Source organism: Brienomyrus brachyistius, chromosome 16, assembly GCF_023856365.1.
Source record: "Brienomyrus brachyistius isolate T26 chromosome 16, BBRACH_0.4, whole genome shotgun sequence".
Lineage (NCBI taxonomy): Eukaryota > Metazoa > Chordata > Actinopteri > Osteoglossiformes > Mormyridae > Brienomyrus > Brienomyrus brachyistius.
The window spans coordinates 10,106,138-10,122,334 of NC_064548.1; the positions used below are offsets into that span (position 1 = coordinate 10,106,138).

The window sequence follows — 16,197 nt, forward strand, 5'->3', positions numbered from 1 at the left end:
GGGAAAGGCGGCGCTTAGCGCGCGGAAGGGCGTGTCCATGTGCGAGGAATCGCGGGGTTTGGGGCTGTACGAGGTCCAGGAGCTGCCCCCGAAAACACCCCCTACCAGAAAAACTACTTAATTTTTAGTCTTAAGTGTTTCTTAGAAGTGAGAACCACACGGGAGTTTCTTCACATCCATGCACTCGTCTTTAAATCTTATAGGTTTACATGAATACCCTTTAGTCATAATTAAAGACAGAGACGAGCATGTTCAATTGTTCAGCTGGCTGTAATTTGAATAATTTATGAATCTGTATAAAATGTGTCATGTGTGGTTTTTCCCTTGCACGATCATCTAGCAAGTTATTGAAAGTTTTGCACTGTTGCAAAACTTGCAAAGATTAAATGCAAAGATTTATTGGTTCAACTTCTCAACTACTCTCTTTGTGGTACTATTTTTGAGTTACTGTATTTATGAGTTCTGTGGCCAAACTAGTTTTCTTTCAGTTGGCGCCGTTCAGACCGTGTCTTCTTCATCCGTAAAATATTTTAGTATCTCGCTTAGATAGCGATGCCGCACGTGCCTTGCTGTCTGTTTTGGCCGTGGTACTAATTACACTAATTACAATTTCACTGACTTGCAGGAAAAGTATTTGCCAAATAAAGAAATGTAAATTGCCATACGTTAAAAATAAGTGTTGCTCAGAAGAGCAGCAGTCTCGTGCTGTGGAATGGATCTGTACAAGAGCATGAGGTATTACATGTTGGGCGTGTTTACATTACCTGACCCTCCCTTTAAGACCTATGAGTGTTTAAATAGGGCTGATCAGTGGATCAGTTAACTGTTGACACCTCCAGGGTTCCAGGTTTTATTCCTGCTGTCTGTCATTTGTATTTGATCCTCCTGTGTGTCTGGCTTTCCTGCAGCTGCTGTGGCTTTTCTCCCCAAGAGCTCAACTTTGCGGCTAAGTGAGTCGGTGTCACGGAATTGTCCATCATGTGTGATTGCGGGTGATTGTGTGTGTTTGGCCTGGGAAGGACTGGTATCCTGTCTACTCTGCCTCCTGCCTCAGGATGCTTGGGATAGGTTTATCACTAGCTGGATTCGCAGTTATGAACGGAATGCTATTCTCAGGCTCGCTTATCTCGTACCTTGGTTCTAGTCACAATGTGCTTGCGGTAGCTGGGTTGATGTCACTGAGGCGTTTCCACACTTTGGAGTGTTTCCAGACTTTGCTTACTCCGCTTTTCTCGCCGGGGCTCACGCCACAGCACCTCCAAGCAAGCCCACTGCCCTCTCTGTTCCCTGTGAGGTAATGCCGATGCTCCTCTGCCGCATGTCAGCTTACATAACACGGTGACACCTAGTGAATCTCGCTGAGATCTCTATCTCGGCATACTGAGAGCCAGCTTCTCCCAGCGGCCCGAAACCTTCCATAGAGAAACCGTGTGGTTTGAGGGGAAGACCCCATCTGCTGGTCACCTCAGGCTCCTCGCTGTAGCTAAAGAACTTTAAAACCCAGTGTGGTGGCCTCCGGTGCAGCATCTGTGCTACTTTATTTAGGGCCAAGCCCCTAAAAGCAAAACCATCACAGGAAAACACTATCAGGTTTTTTTTTTTCCTTCATAACATAGCGAGAATGTGGCTCAGCAGGTTATACCTCTGTGCCTGTGATTGGAAGGTTGCTGGTTTGAATCCCAAACTCTGCAGAAGAGCCACATAAAATGTGGGTCCTCATGCGAGGCTTTTAATCCCCTCCCCAAAAAATGCTCCAGGGGCACCGGATGGGCAACCAACCCTGTCTTGAGACCCCAAGCTTCACTTTGACCCCTATAGGTGTGTGTAAAATAAAAAATGAGAGCAAGATGGGTTTTGCCAAAAAAACACACACATTCCGGTGCACCTGTACTTGTGTGAATGAAGCGTTATTTCAAATTTAAACCCTGTCGTTCTGGAGTGTGTGGTGAAGAAGTCCGGTTCCCTGGCGTTTCCTTGAGATTGGCTCAGCAGAAATATCTTAGCCCTTGCTGGTGGACAGTGAGTGCAGCCGGTGGAATGTTAAGGGTGTGGCTGAGTAGGGGCACCCGCGCATTGTGGGTGAGAGATTATCTTAATGCAAGGGGGGGCACCCCAAAATTTACTGAATACTCATTTTCATAACAGATGCTACAATTTATCGACCACCTCCCCTCCCATGGGTCAGCTAATTTTACCGAACCCCCCTCATTGGCCCCCTTTGCTGTGAGACCCCTCCTCCACTTTCTCTGAGGGGGGGCACAGCATGGAGCTTTCTCTCCTGTTCGTTGGCGATGTGCTTAAGCCGGTCTGCGGGGTGACGTGGGGAGACCCTCCTCACATATCCTTCTCAGGAAGGAGTCCGGCTCTCCTGCCAGCTCCCATTTTCAGGCGACAGGCGCTGGAAGACGGGGATTATCTCGTAAAATCATATGCCTACGGGGGCAGGAGCAGGGCCCTCGATCATCGTTTAGGCTGAGTACACACGGCATGGCCGGGCAGTGGAGCCGTAGAGATACGTGAGAGCAGAATGGTAAATAATAAAGGCGTACAGAAGAGAAACGCGTGTTGGAAATGGACATGCCTGCAGCTGCTGTCAACGCCACTTCAGTTATGCTCCAGAGTACTGTACAGGCACCATTTGATCCAAAAGGGTGGCTATAGCTATTGAAAGCTATGAAAGGTCTGCTTTTGTTTATAAAATTTCCACCTGTCTTACATCATTATCCAATTCAGGGTCACCAAATGGGGCCTGGAGTCTATCTAAGACAGAATACAACACCAGGCAGGGGACACCTTGGGCGGGACGCCGGCCCATCGCAGGGCACGTGGCAGGGGACACCCCGGGCGGGACGCCGGCCCATCGCAGGGCACGAGGCAGGGGACACCCCGGGCGGGACGCCGGCCCATCGCAGGGCACGAGGCAGGGGACACCCCGGGCGGGACGCCGGCCCATCGCAGGGCACGAGGCAGGGGACACCCCGGGCGGGACGCCGGCCCATCGCAGGGCACGAGGCAGGGGACACCCCTGGCGGGACGCCGGCCCATCGCAGGGCACAAGGGGGGCGACTCCCCGGGCGGGACGCCGACCCATCGCAGGGCACGAGGCAGGGGACACCCCTGGCGGGACGCCGGCCCATCGCAGGGCACGAGGCAGGGGACACCCCTGGCGGGACGCCGGCCCATCGCAGGGCACGAGGCAGGGGACACCCCTGGCGGGACGCCGGCCCATCGCAGGGCACGAGGCAGGGGACACCCCTGGCGGGACGCCGGCCCATCGCAGGGCACGAGGCAGGGGACACCCCTGGCGGGACGCCGGCCCATCGCAGGGCACGAGGCAGGGGACACCCCGGGCGGGACGCCGGCCCATCGCAGGGCACGAGGCAGGGGACACCCCTGGCGGGACGCCGGCCCATCGCAGGGCACAAGGGGGGCGACTCCCCGGGCGGGACGCCGACCCATCGCAGGGCACGAGGCAGGGGACTCCCCGGGCGGGACGCCGACCCATCGCAGGGCACGAGGCAGGGGACACCCCGGGTGGGACGCCGGCCCATCACATGTACATATACTAAGCACAATTTAGAGACACCAGTTAAAATGCAACTGTTATTTTGTACAGATAGAGGAAACCTAGAGTCTCCAGAAGGGGCGTAACTAGAGATTCTGGGCCCCCTGACAAAATGCCACCTTGTGCCCCCCCACGCAATTTAACATATTTATATGCCCAAACAAAGCCCTGGATCCCCCCCACCCACCCCGGGTATGTGGCTTGGTGTGCTAGATCACCGTGTCTGTGATCAGAAGGTCATAGGTTCAGGTCCCTGGGAGAGAAGAATGATTTCATGGTCGGGCCTTTGGGCAAAACCTTTGAGCCCCAATTGTTCCAGGGACTGGCTGCTTCTTGGAAAATATATGTCGCTTTGGAGGAAAGCATCTGCTAAATAAGAAAAAAATGTATGTAATGTATGTAAGAAACCAGAATGAACTGGGAGAATATGTGCATTTCACAGATGGGGGGGGCAGCAGGAATGAAACCAACGATGCTGGAGGTGTGAGGCCACACAGCGTTAACCACCACGCCACTCAGCTAGCAAATTTACGCTTTAAAATTCTGTTTTTGTGGGGTTTGTTTTGGCAGGGGTTTAAGTGCTATGGGTTGGTGTAATTCTAGCAGTTGTTTTATAATTTTGAGAGTGTATGCTAAGTAATACAAAAAACCCCCTAGTGAACAATCACATTTTTAATATGCGGGTTTCTGGAGCTGTCAGATCGCCAGAGTTTGCTGTACATTGAGTCTGGGTTCCATGCAGGTCTTCAAGAGGTGGTATAACTACTGAATTATGATAATTATCATCAGTCTGCAATTTATACAGCCCTTTTGCAGTTGCGGGGGGTGATGGCTGCCCAATTGTAGATGAAGACATTACGTCTGGTTACGTCTATATCAATTAGTCACTGTGACAACATGGGGAGAAATGGGATTTATTCAAAATGAAAACGAACAAAAGAGGCTGCTTAGCCATCGCTTAATTAACCGTTGGCAGCGGATTCTCCTTCCGTCGGGAAATTGAATTCCGTTCGCGCTCTCCCCGTGTAATGAAACGTTCTGCTGCATGCTGATAAAATGGATCGAATCCTTGTGTTGTTAAAGCCAGACTTTCACGCAATCAAACAGAGTCATATAGCAGGGAAGGAGGTGACACAGTCACAGTGGTGGATTTTCACCCTGGCGCTACCTGTCAGGTTCGTGTTTTATCCAGCGGCCTCTCTTAACCTGTCTTTCTGCATTATAAACCCTTCTTCAATCATAAATACCATTTGTGCTTTTTTTCCCCCCTCTGCTTTTATTTAAATGTCAGCCAGACACATCTAAACTGTCCTCGAAGCGTGATTTGAAAATTCAGTGGCTAAACAAAACAAAGACACAATATCGAATTTCAAAATGAAATTCCTTTGGAAACAGTTGCAACATTAGGCGAGCTGTCTAAAAAATATATACCCACCTGCTTTGCATGTAGGAAAGTGATGGATTCAGAAGATACTTACGATAACAGAGGCAATTGCTCATTAGATCAGAGAGTCCTCTATGTGAGATTTGTTTATGCTACAGAAATTAGCCTGTTGCTATTTTGGTTGCACTAGAGGCTGACATTTAAAAAAATGTAATTAGCTGAGGTAGGTCTCTTCGGTTTATCCTATGAATATTTCAAAGCCTGGCAACCCTCACTGTAAGGCACGCAGGTGAAACTGACGGATATGATGTGGCAAAAGCAAAATTCGTGTGCGGTAATTGTGATGTTGACAGGTCTGAGCCATGGCAGAAATTTTATGGCCAAGGAGAACTAGCAGGAGATGTGGGACAGTATCTCTATTCTCACCAGTTATCTACCAGTGTGTTCATGTTGTGGTACATGACGCCAAAACACGCTGGTTCCTCTGTGTGCCCTCAGGGGAGATAATATACAGACACCCGCCACTCACCACATAGAGTGCGAACACTATTTGACAGTGCGTGGCTCAGAGGGTTAAGGCGCCGTGATCAGAAGTTCGCCGGTTGAAATTCCCAGGTCGGCAGAGTGATCTCACCATTTGACCCTTGACCAAGGTCTTCTACCTGCTCCAGGGAATGTTTGACCCTGCCTTCTCTAAAAGACAATGTATAGTACTGTGCAAAAGTCTTAGGCAGGCAAAGAAAATGATGTTCAGATTATCCTCGTGTTGGTGTAAAACTATGATATTACGCCTGTCAAAGTGTGTCAGCTTAGCCATTTCAGAACCTCTGCTAAAATCATCCTGGTATTTGCAGTGACCGTCCAGTGCAGCCATGTATTGTTTGACTTGGCCACTAGCACACCTCATCCAGCTGGTCAATCTGTCACTGACTTTTTAAACCAATATATTTCATTATTTAATTGAGCTGTTGGTGAAATTTAACGAAATCATGGAACGGCTGAGGTGCCCCTGAGGAGAAGTTTGGGAACTGAAGCGGTGTTCATCTAGCCATACAACTACAGTACAGGCCAAAAGTTTGGACACACCTTCTCATTCAATGTGGTGTCTTTATTTTCATGACCATTACAGTGGTACATTGGTAGATTCTCACTGAAGGCATCAAAACTATGAATGAACACATGTGGAGTTATGTACTTTACAAAAAAAGGTGACATGTTTTATATTCTAGTTTCTTCAAAATAGCCACCCTTTGCTCCGATTACTGCTTTGCACACTCTTGGCATTCTCTCGATGAGCTTCAAGAGGTAGTCACCTGAAATGGTTTTCCAACAGTCTTGAAGGAGTTCCCAGAGGTGTTTAGCAAGTGTGCAAAGCAGTAATCAGATCAAAGGGTGGCTATTAGTTTTGATGCCTTCAGTGAGAATCTACCAATGGTCATGAAAATAAAGACAACACATTGAATGAGAAGGTGTGTAAAACTTTTGGCCTGTACTGTAGATATCAGTAACTTTTTAGAAAACAGAAGAACCTATTACTAGTTTTTATTGTGTTAGTCTTAATTTGCACATGTTCTAATGTTAAATTGTGTTTTTTGTTCTAAGCCAAAGTACACTTGCTACCCAGATAAACAGATTTAAACATTTCTTTGGACTGGCAAAGACTTTTGCACAGTACTGTGTATAACTAATTTACCGCCTGCTTAATAAAGTAAATGTGAAACTCTGCTGTAAGAAACATTCAAGACATGAGGGCTAAACACTTGCTTTCAAGGAGATGTTGGGATGGTTCTCACATGAAGGGAGGCCTTCCTTTACATCTCCTAGGGTCACCCAGAAGAAAGATCACAGCAATCAGTCAATCAGACCCACCTCCTCTTCAATCTGATTGGTTATCTCTCTGAACCAATCATTTCTCCTGCCCGCTGAACATTTTTGTGTAAGTAAAACTCCCCTGAGCTGATTGTTCTGGGCGGTAACAGTGCTGCCCCGTTTAGCCAGGAATTCACTCCCTTACGGAGGTACGGCGAAGGTAGGCATGCTGGCACGTTTAATCACACCAGTTTTGGTGTTTTGTTTTGGTCTCCATCTTACTTCTTCTATCCTGCCGTGGCTCACAGAGGGATTGCCGCTGTCGGTGGGTCTTCTGGGGGCTCTATCCCCAGCTATTTTCGAGCTTCACCCACGGCGCTTTGTGTTTTTCCACACATCTGACAATCAAAGCCTTCTCTCCCACTGGTTTTGCTTATATAAGACAGCAATTAACAGAGCTGGTCCAATCGGGATGTGGGAGGGTCCAACACCAGGATGTACCAAGCCGTCTTTTAATGAGTACGACTTTGAAAGGAGTAATGGAATAGGTCTGACAGGCACGGATTCACCCATCCAGTAACATTAAAAAGCACCCAATAGGAATATTTGCTGCATGTGTCGTTGACTTAAATTACTCAGCTTCAGAAAATGATCGCAGGATTACTGATGAGTGACTTTGACATGGAGTAAAACCGTCCTCATCGTATTTGTCAGGGCAGTCCTTGTAGGGCAATCAGATGTCACCGTATATCCTTTAGTGTCATTAAGACGTGACCAAAATGTAATTATTTGTGAAACAAGAATTACCAGCCACCCACGATCCCAGACGGAGAAACCATTCACTGTTGCATTTCCTTTGTCGGAGATTTTAAGTGCTATGGATTTCTGTAACCGGAGCCCATGCTCTTCACAATAGCGCATTTTATGGTCAGGAAAAGAAGATTCTGGAATGGAGAGCGTACACGATGGTGCTTGTCACTCGGGCTTAAGGGCACATCTCCTTCAGCTGCCCTGTGTGTCTGGAAGCCAAGTTTGTAGAGACAGTTGTTGCAGCTGCACTGATGCTGTACGGAAAGGGAATCACTGAGCAATGGTGGGAGGGCTGCAAGAGTCAGCATCCTGCCCCCCCCCCTCACCCACCACCTTGTGCCTTTTGTACAACTTCAGACCTTGAATGTTCTCCAAATTAAAAATCTTCCTAGTGGTACTACTGCTGACGGTCTCAAGACAGTTCAACAGCTCTGAACCGATCAAGAGACAAGTAAACGACTCTAAAATTGCTCAGAGGAACAATAATGTATTTTTTTAGCATATTGTGGAGGTGTCCGACCTATCAGAATGAATGAGCCAGAAGGTAAAGCCATCTCCATTCACAGCAGAGATCCTTCCACCCTGCAGGAGATGGAGGCACTACCTTTCAGGAGCTAAGTTAACATTATGAAAAGCAGTGGATTCTTAGAGCTGGGGTTATGCAATGTAAACAAAGAAAATCACGAATGCTGGAACTGAGACGCCAAGCGCTGTTAGCAAGCACTCTTAGATAGACGTGTCGCTCCAAACTCAAGTCAATGCCATGACAAAACCTTTCTTGTGCTGCTAAAATCTAATAATCCTCCCTTTTTCCATTATCTTATTCAATTTCAGTTTGTAGCCGCCCACAGAATAAAAAAAACACACACTCAAACACAGACACACACACTCAAACACAGACACACACACTCAAACACAGACACACACACTCAAACACAGACACACACACACAAACACATGTTCTTGTGTACCAGGCTAACCTGATTACCCCTGACTTCGGTGTGTCGTTGGAATGGACCCGCCCATCTGCACAGCCGAGATTCAGCCTCGACGCTCCATCTTCTCAGCTGCTGACACACGGAAGCAAGACCCAGCGGGCCCCAAGTGGGCCCCAAGCGGGCCCCAGAACACACATTTCCCCCCTTTTTGGAGCCTTTGAGAGGCTTGGCCTCCCACGATGGTCCGCGTGGACAGAATATCAAGTTCCCAGGCTAACAGTGAGCGCGTTGATGTCAGCTGGGGTGGCTAAAAGAACCCCCCCCCCCATGCCTAGCTGAAAAACAACCCTTCGTAAGGCTGGTTTGAAGCCAGCTGCAGAGGAGTGGCAGTAATTTTTGCGGACGATCTTAGCGATGTTCATACTGCGGTGTGGCGTTTTCAAACAGGAAGGGCAGCTCGGCCATTCAGTAACGTTTACGGGGTTAGTTATTTAGCAGACTTTTATCTAGAATGATGTACATTTGAAGAAGCAGTGTCAGCTGGTCCCCGGGGAAATTGGGGTGAAGGGCTTTGCTTGGGGGACCCACGATGAAATCACTCTGTCAACCGCATAGTTACACTTAAAGGTGCCGTGATACCAAGCCCCATGTGTCATGCCCCGATGCCATACCTGCAGCACCTTCCGAACCACGTGTGCCCCATTCCTGCAGCCCGTGCTAGGGGAACTGTGCTCCTCAACCAGCGTGGAATCCCTGGCAGGCCACGGCGTTCCACATAGAGACGTGAGTGTTTGTGTGCAGGCTGGCGGGGGCTGGCTCTGTTCCCCTTCCCCTGTACTGCAAGGTGCTTATAATTGGATGAATGGGAGAGGAGGATTAATGAAATCTGTCCCCGGTCCCCTCGGCCAATCCCGTTAAATGCGGTACGGTGGCACCCACCCACCCCCCCACCTCCGCCTCCCAGTCACTCGTTCCAAAAATCCCCCGAGTGACGGGGCCTCCTGGCGCCGTTCCCCGGCAAAGCGATTCAGCCACATATCCAAGGCACTCCCTTATCGCAGGCTCTCTCTCTCTCTGCTCCCACCAGCCTCCCTTTCTCTGCCTTTGTTTTCTCCCCTCCCCTTTTAATCAAACTCCGTCAATTGGATTTCCATCCGCGGTCCTTTCAAGTGTCATTCAGAATCAGTCGAGATTATAAGCAGCCAACAGGTCAGTGATGGAGGGGAAAGGGGGTGGGGGGGCATTGGGGCTCGTGCCAGATCTAAACAAAAGGATAATATTAATCAAAATCGACGCCAGAGCCAGCCAACCAAACGCCAGGCCAACGGCGGCATGCGAACTGGAGCCGTGCAGCCGAATAAAATTTGAAAGGGTTCTATTGTGCTGCTCATCGACAAGCCTGACAGTTATTAACGTTTTAATAATGCCAAGTTAGGGGACGCAAACTAAAGCTACGTAGCCATTCAGCTGACATCCTGGGGAGGTTTGGTGTCCGCAGAATATGATGCAGGCAACACACTCCCCCCCCCCCCCCATGGGCTCACAGAGCCCTGCTGTGACTCAGCAGCAAGCCCACCCCCCTTCACCCCCCTCCCCCCTGTGTTTACACCCATCCAGGTGGTCGCCCACTCACCGCAGGCCCATGAAGAGGGTCGGCAGCTAAAAAACAAACACCCCCCCCCCTCCCCCACCCCCCCGCTACCCACCTGTGACTCACAAACTACTGGGTAGAGCTTCCTCACTCAGTGCAGCCGTCAAAGGGCACCTGGTGTTCACTCTGTGTGTGTGTCTCTCTCTCAGGATTTTTTTCCACCGACAAATCGTCACGCCTTCGCCAGCACTGGCCTGTAAACAGCATGTCACGATTTCACAGTGCCGTGTTGCGGGGACCCACGCTCGGCAACAGGGTTCCGGAAAGTTCACCCTTGCCCCGCCGGGCACGGCCAGGCCCCTGTGTACTCGCACTTTGCGGATGTTGTTCACGGAGGTAATTAAAATGCTATTTCCCGCCAGCGCATTACAAAAAATATAATTCATTTCTGGTAAATACTCTCTGGTTTTTGCGATTCTACTGCCGATCAATCACTGGGCGGAGGGTAAGGGGAGTGGGGGCTTTAATCTTTTTTTTTCATTTCATGTGGCACAATCCATCTCCGCGCCGTGTGTGTGTGTGTGGGGTGGGGGGGGGCAGCAGATAAAACCGTTAATGAATTCCTGGATGCGGACTCGAGGATGCTTTCAAAGCAAACGAGAGCTTCGTTCACATAATCGGAGCGCTGTGCTGGTGCGGGCGTCTCCGAACGCACGGAGTGCCGCTAATCTAGTGACAACGAAAATATACTTCTGGCAGTGACTCGAAGCCGTACCTTTCAGCTCAGCCGAACGCCAGCCGGGACCGCGGTATCCATGGCAACGGAGGATTATCGCGTCTTACATAACCATGCCCGTGCATTTAAGCTCTCTGGATGGACTGTGCTGCATCTGTTGTGTAATTAGAATGTGTCTTCGAGGCGTGTTTTGTGTAAGTAAGCGAATGCAGACATTTAAGAGTTCGGCTGCGGTTTACACGCTGTTTTTGCCCCCGTACAGCTTGGCACTACGCACGCACTCTTTGGTGTAGCATCAGCAAAGTCGTGTGGTATCGCGTAGGCCTCATTTTGCTCTTTATGCGATTGTTGTAGCTCAGTTGGCAGCACAGTCCTCTCACAACTCATTGTTTGGGGGTCCGAGTACAATTCGCACATCCTCCCTGTGTCATGCGAGTTACCTCTGGATACTCTAGTTTTCTCCCATAATCCAAAAACATGCAATTAGGGGAAATACAATCTACAAACAGCCTCCTGCCTTAGGATGGAGCCTAAGCCTCCACCCTTTACTGGAGGATGGATGGATGGATGGATGGATGGATGGATGGATGGATGGATGGATGGATGGACATATTCATTATTTTTTAAATAAATATTAAAATTAAAGGAATATTTAAAAATATTTTGTATTTTTGCTGGTATTGGGTACACATTGCATCTTGATTTGGGACCCAGTAAGGGGAAGGTTTATTTTATGAGAGATTTTGACAAACAGCAACAGAAGATTAAAAGTAAACAAACGGTTTGCCATGCATGGCTGTCATTTTGAATGGCTGTGTGTAGGAGGATGTGATGTGCTTGCCACCGTCCGTGGAAATTCGTGCCGCGCTTCTCCTCTGCCATGACTACCAGGTCTGCTATGCACTTCAGAGTGCGGCGCACTTTGCTTGTAACTTTTCATCCGGGAGAGCTGGACCAGCCTCTTATTTCTGAAACATGCCACCAATCAGCTTTGTCTCCCTGTAAAGGAGCCAGTGGCATGGTCCAGCCTGACCGACTCCCAGCATCACTCGCTGTTATGTGCTGCCTGTGTTGTTCACTTCCTGTCTTCTTTCCATGCTCAGAAAACTGACTGCCTTCAGCAGAGATGCCCTGGGAAGCAGAGACACGGCTCCTCTTCTTGATGCTGGGGTTCGTCCTTCAGTGAATGGCGAGGGGACCGAGCAGATCCACATCTTCTGTGCTGTGATATGTGCTCCTCCACCGCTAGGCATGTCACCTGAGATGCCGGGCCGCTTTCCTGGTCCCGCCTCCGCAATGTGCCGTCGGATTGGCTGAGAGCAAGGTGTCTCAGGGAGTCTGTCAGCCCAAACGCCCCGGGGGCAGATTCCATCAGACCCGGCTTCCTCCTCTCCGAAGGCTACCCTGCCTTCTTGATGGCTTTGTCATCCGTGAACCTGCAACCAGCCGTGCGATTCCTGCCTTGCTGTTCCCACGGGTCAATGCTGCAGAACCGGTTTGGGGAAAAAGAAAATAGCTTGTGGGAGTAGCTGTCAGCTGTTCTCCTCACTGGTTGCACTAGAGGAGCTGAATCGGTGTGGATGTGAATGTGTGACAGTGGTAGACAATTCCATTACTGTCTGAGAACATTTTATGATCCAAGCACTTTGATTCTTATCATTATAACAGGGCTAGAGTGGCCTTTCCATTGTGTAGGCCTATAGACAGCATGTTTAGATTTCACTGTGGGGTGTTGTTGCTTGGAGACACACAGGAATGATATAAAGATGAAATAATGCATCGCAGCACTGATCTGCCAATAGAAATCCAGTATGTTACAGAGAGAACAGGTTATTTATGTAAAATTGGTTGAAATAGGTCCAGATTCAGTGATGAGAATAATTTCACCGCTTCGGTGTTTCTTTGCTCATTTTTATATTTCTGAATAGTTCCAGGGAGGGAAGTATTGCTGAGCCTTGGCCAACCTGCACCAGCATTTTACCCATAATCCCTTGCGCCAGTCACATGACACAAGAAGTCACGTAGTATGACAAGGTGTGACCAACAATGTCGAAATCAGAAGAGTCCTCCAGAGCTCCAAGTGTGAATTGGGATCCAAAGGTAGGGTCGCACTCTCTAACCCACTGAGTAAGTCACAGGGACCGCAGTGGTAGCAACGTGACGCGCGTCGTCATCGGTCTGATATCCGCGCCCCTTCCAGACCGGCCATCTGCTGGCCTTTGGTAATGACGCGGAACAGTGCATTGTGCAATCCCCGACTGTCCTCTGGCATTGGACTGCACTGTTTTCTACTGGGTACGATCTTTAGTTAAGAGGAAAACAAAGAGCCAGTCGTTAATGAGCAACAAGTGCAAAGCCGAGACCCAGACGGGAAGGTGTGGGCCTGGAAAATCTGACCAGAACCCCATCAGAGATGTAAATATTGTCATGGAGCAGAATAATATGGACAACCTCAGCCATCGGCACCCCCCTCCGCACCCCACCTCAAAAAAGCCACTGATTCCTCCTTCCTTGCGTATCTGGGCCACTCTCCCCGAAGTGCACGAATGGTACAGGAAGGTGCAAGGATTTGCTGCCGTCCCTGACGTTAATGTGAAAAGGCTGCCTGGCCCACCACTGGGGGGCGCTGCGAAATCCGAGTCGACCATCGTGATGACCGCACATGTGACTCGAAGGCCATCGGGGTCATGGAGAGACAGGACTCCATTCCCACTGGCCGGATTTTGTTGTGGGCGGGATTTTATTCTCTGTGTCGCCCATTTCTCATGATGACTTATGGCATATACTTCCATCAAGAAGCACCTGTTTCTTTCCCACAAATAAGAAATATATTTTCTCATTATGTGGGTCTTTCATTTGTAGAAGCCTAATGAGTGTTTTTTGGTGATAATCCAGCATTATCTGTTAGCCGGAATTTAGGGAACCTGTATGACGTCAAAGTATTCAGATAAATAAATTGGAATAACGGGGTCTACTAACCAAGTAAACATTAATACTAGCGATGTTACATCGTTTTTGATATAAAACAAAGATAATAATATTAACAATATTAGTGCTTGCGATAATTAGTATTAGTTTTGCTATTTTTCAGCAAGTTAATTTCATTTCACATCCAATGTAATGAATCCATCACCTCACAGGAAAACAAAGATGACATCATTTCCCTTCTTAGAATATCAGCAGAAGGTGACACTTGATTCGCGGGGGTCATGGACAGTGGAGTACGCTCAGAGGAGTGTTGCCACGACAACTCACGTTACCGGAGCAGCACGAATAATATCTGCAGCTGCAGTGCCATCAGCGCAGAGTCCCGGACAGAGCAGGCAGAGCAGGAAATCGATAGGGCTAAAAACGGCCGGCTGATGAAACGCGTGTAGCTCTGCATGCATTAATGTTATGATTGTTGTCCTGACCTCCTTGTGTTAGAGGTCCCACTGTGGACTCACTCCTGCCCCTTTCCCTGGCTTTTTCAGAAATGCACGCGTGACGAGAGCCCAAAGGGGCCGTCAGCGCAACACACAGCAGCTATATCTCTCTCCTACACCTGCCTTTTTGTGTTACGGCCTCGGGAGCAGCAGCTCACCATTCATTTAACACACCCGACCCGTAACCATGGCAGATCTTGCACTTAATTGAAAGTAAAGCCAAGAGTTGACTTCAAAATGCAAGTCGGCTGAGAAGTGTGATTGGCTGGACCTCATCCGCGGGAGTCCATAAACATCTGATTAGAACAATCTTGCTGCGGGTTTATTTGCGTCGGTTAAAAGTCCATAGCAACACATTGCCACCCCCTGGGAAATAATAGCATCTAATTGAAATAAGATGTTTGTCTGCCTTTAACTTGAGTGAACAGGTGTTCAGATTAGCTTTGATTATGGCGGCGCGGACGGCAGTTCCGGAAGTTTCCAGTGCAAACATGGGTGCTTTGAAAGAGCTGGTTCATACTATAAACATCAAGCTATTCCCTCGTCTGAATGCTACATTCGCACGGCATTTCATTATGACAAATACATCACACTGGGGTTCAAAGCTCAAAAGATATAAAGTAGAAATAACATGTCGGCAACAATTTGCTTATCTGAGAATTATTCTTACATCCTGCTTGTTTAAATTAGTCCATATTGTATTTCTCTGTATCATTGTCCATCCATCCATTCCTCCATTTTCTTGTCTTATTCAGGGTGGCAGGAGATCTGGAGGCTATGGGTACAAGGCAGGGAACGACCCAGGATGGGGCGCCAACCCATTGGTGGGCACAGACACACACCACTCGCTCCCACTTGTGGGCAATTTGGTAACTCCTTTCAACCTGAGCATGTTTTTGGAGTTTGGGGGAGGTTGGGAAACTGAAGCACCTGGAGGAAACCCCACAATGCAACAGGGAGAACATGGAAACTCCACAATGCAACAGGGAGAACATGGAAACCCCACAATGCAACAGGGAGAACATGGAAACTCCACACACTTGTAATCCCAGTGGAGACTCAAATCCAGGCCCCAGAGGTATGAGGCAACTGTACCAGCACTACCTCACCCCCCCCCCCCCATATCATTGTATCACAGCTATATGCTGTTACTGTCAAGGCCTTGTCTTGCACCAAAATAAAACCACTTCTCTGTATAAATGTTGTAAATGTCTCTATGTTTCGCAATGAAATGTTCCGAGTTCAGAGATACAAGGAGACTTGCTCTGGGCAGCATGGTACATAGGGGGTGGGAGGAAGGAGCAGCAGCTCAGTCTGGGTAAAGGGTGTATGCATGAGCGGCGTAGGCCACTAAACCTGTGACTGCAGGGTTGCCATATCCAGGGTTGTTCATATCCAACCATCAGCATAGCGGTTTTATCATTGACTTGGTGATAAATGCCCTTAACCTCCAATTACTCCAGCTTTCTCAAAAATGTACATCACTCTGGATGAAAGAGTCCGCTACATAGTTAAAATGTAAGTCTTTGGGAGTTACATTGGGGTGTGGGCTTAGACATCTGGGTACAAGTGCCAGGGTGAGGTGGGTCACCTGACTTAACCCCTCCTGCAGACCCGGGGATGCTGCATGAGGGCTGTGATAATGACCAAAGCCAGTAGATTAACCGCTCTGGGATCTATGTAACACCATCGCTGACCCTTTCATGCCGCTGGAGAGTAGGGGACACCACAAAAGCTAAACGGGAACACAAACAAGCGAGATGACATGGCGGTCCAGCACGTACAGCCCACAAGCTGGAACAGGGACGTCATCTCGGCCTGTGTGACCTTTTAGATTGGGGCGGCCGGGGTTATGTCTCAGATTGCCGTTGGCATAGCAATGGCTTGTGAATCAGCGCACTTTTGGAAATGGTGTGGGAGGGCAGCTCGCTTCCTGTCA

General features: G+C 48.9%; 1 long non-coding RNA gene across 1 annotated transcript; it reads left to right on the top strand.

The window, feature by feature from the left end:
- The first annotated feature begins 10,318 nt into the window (after nucleotides 1–10,318).
- On the top strand, nucleotides 10,319–15,380 carry LOC125709463 (uncharacterized). Its single transcript, XR_007382720.1, has 3 exons — nucleotides 10,319–10,493; nucleotides 11,937–12,933; nucleotides 15,014–15,380. It is a non-coding gene; the product is annotated as an uncharacterized LOC125709463 (long non-coding RNA).
- Nucleotides 15,381–16,197: the final 817 nt, after the last annotated feature.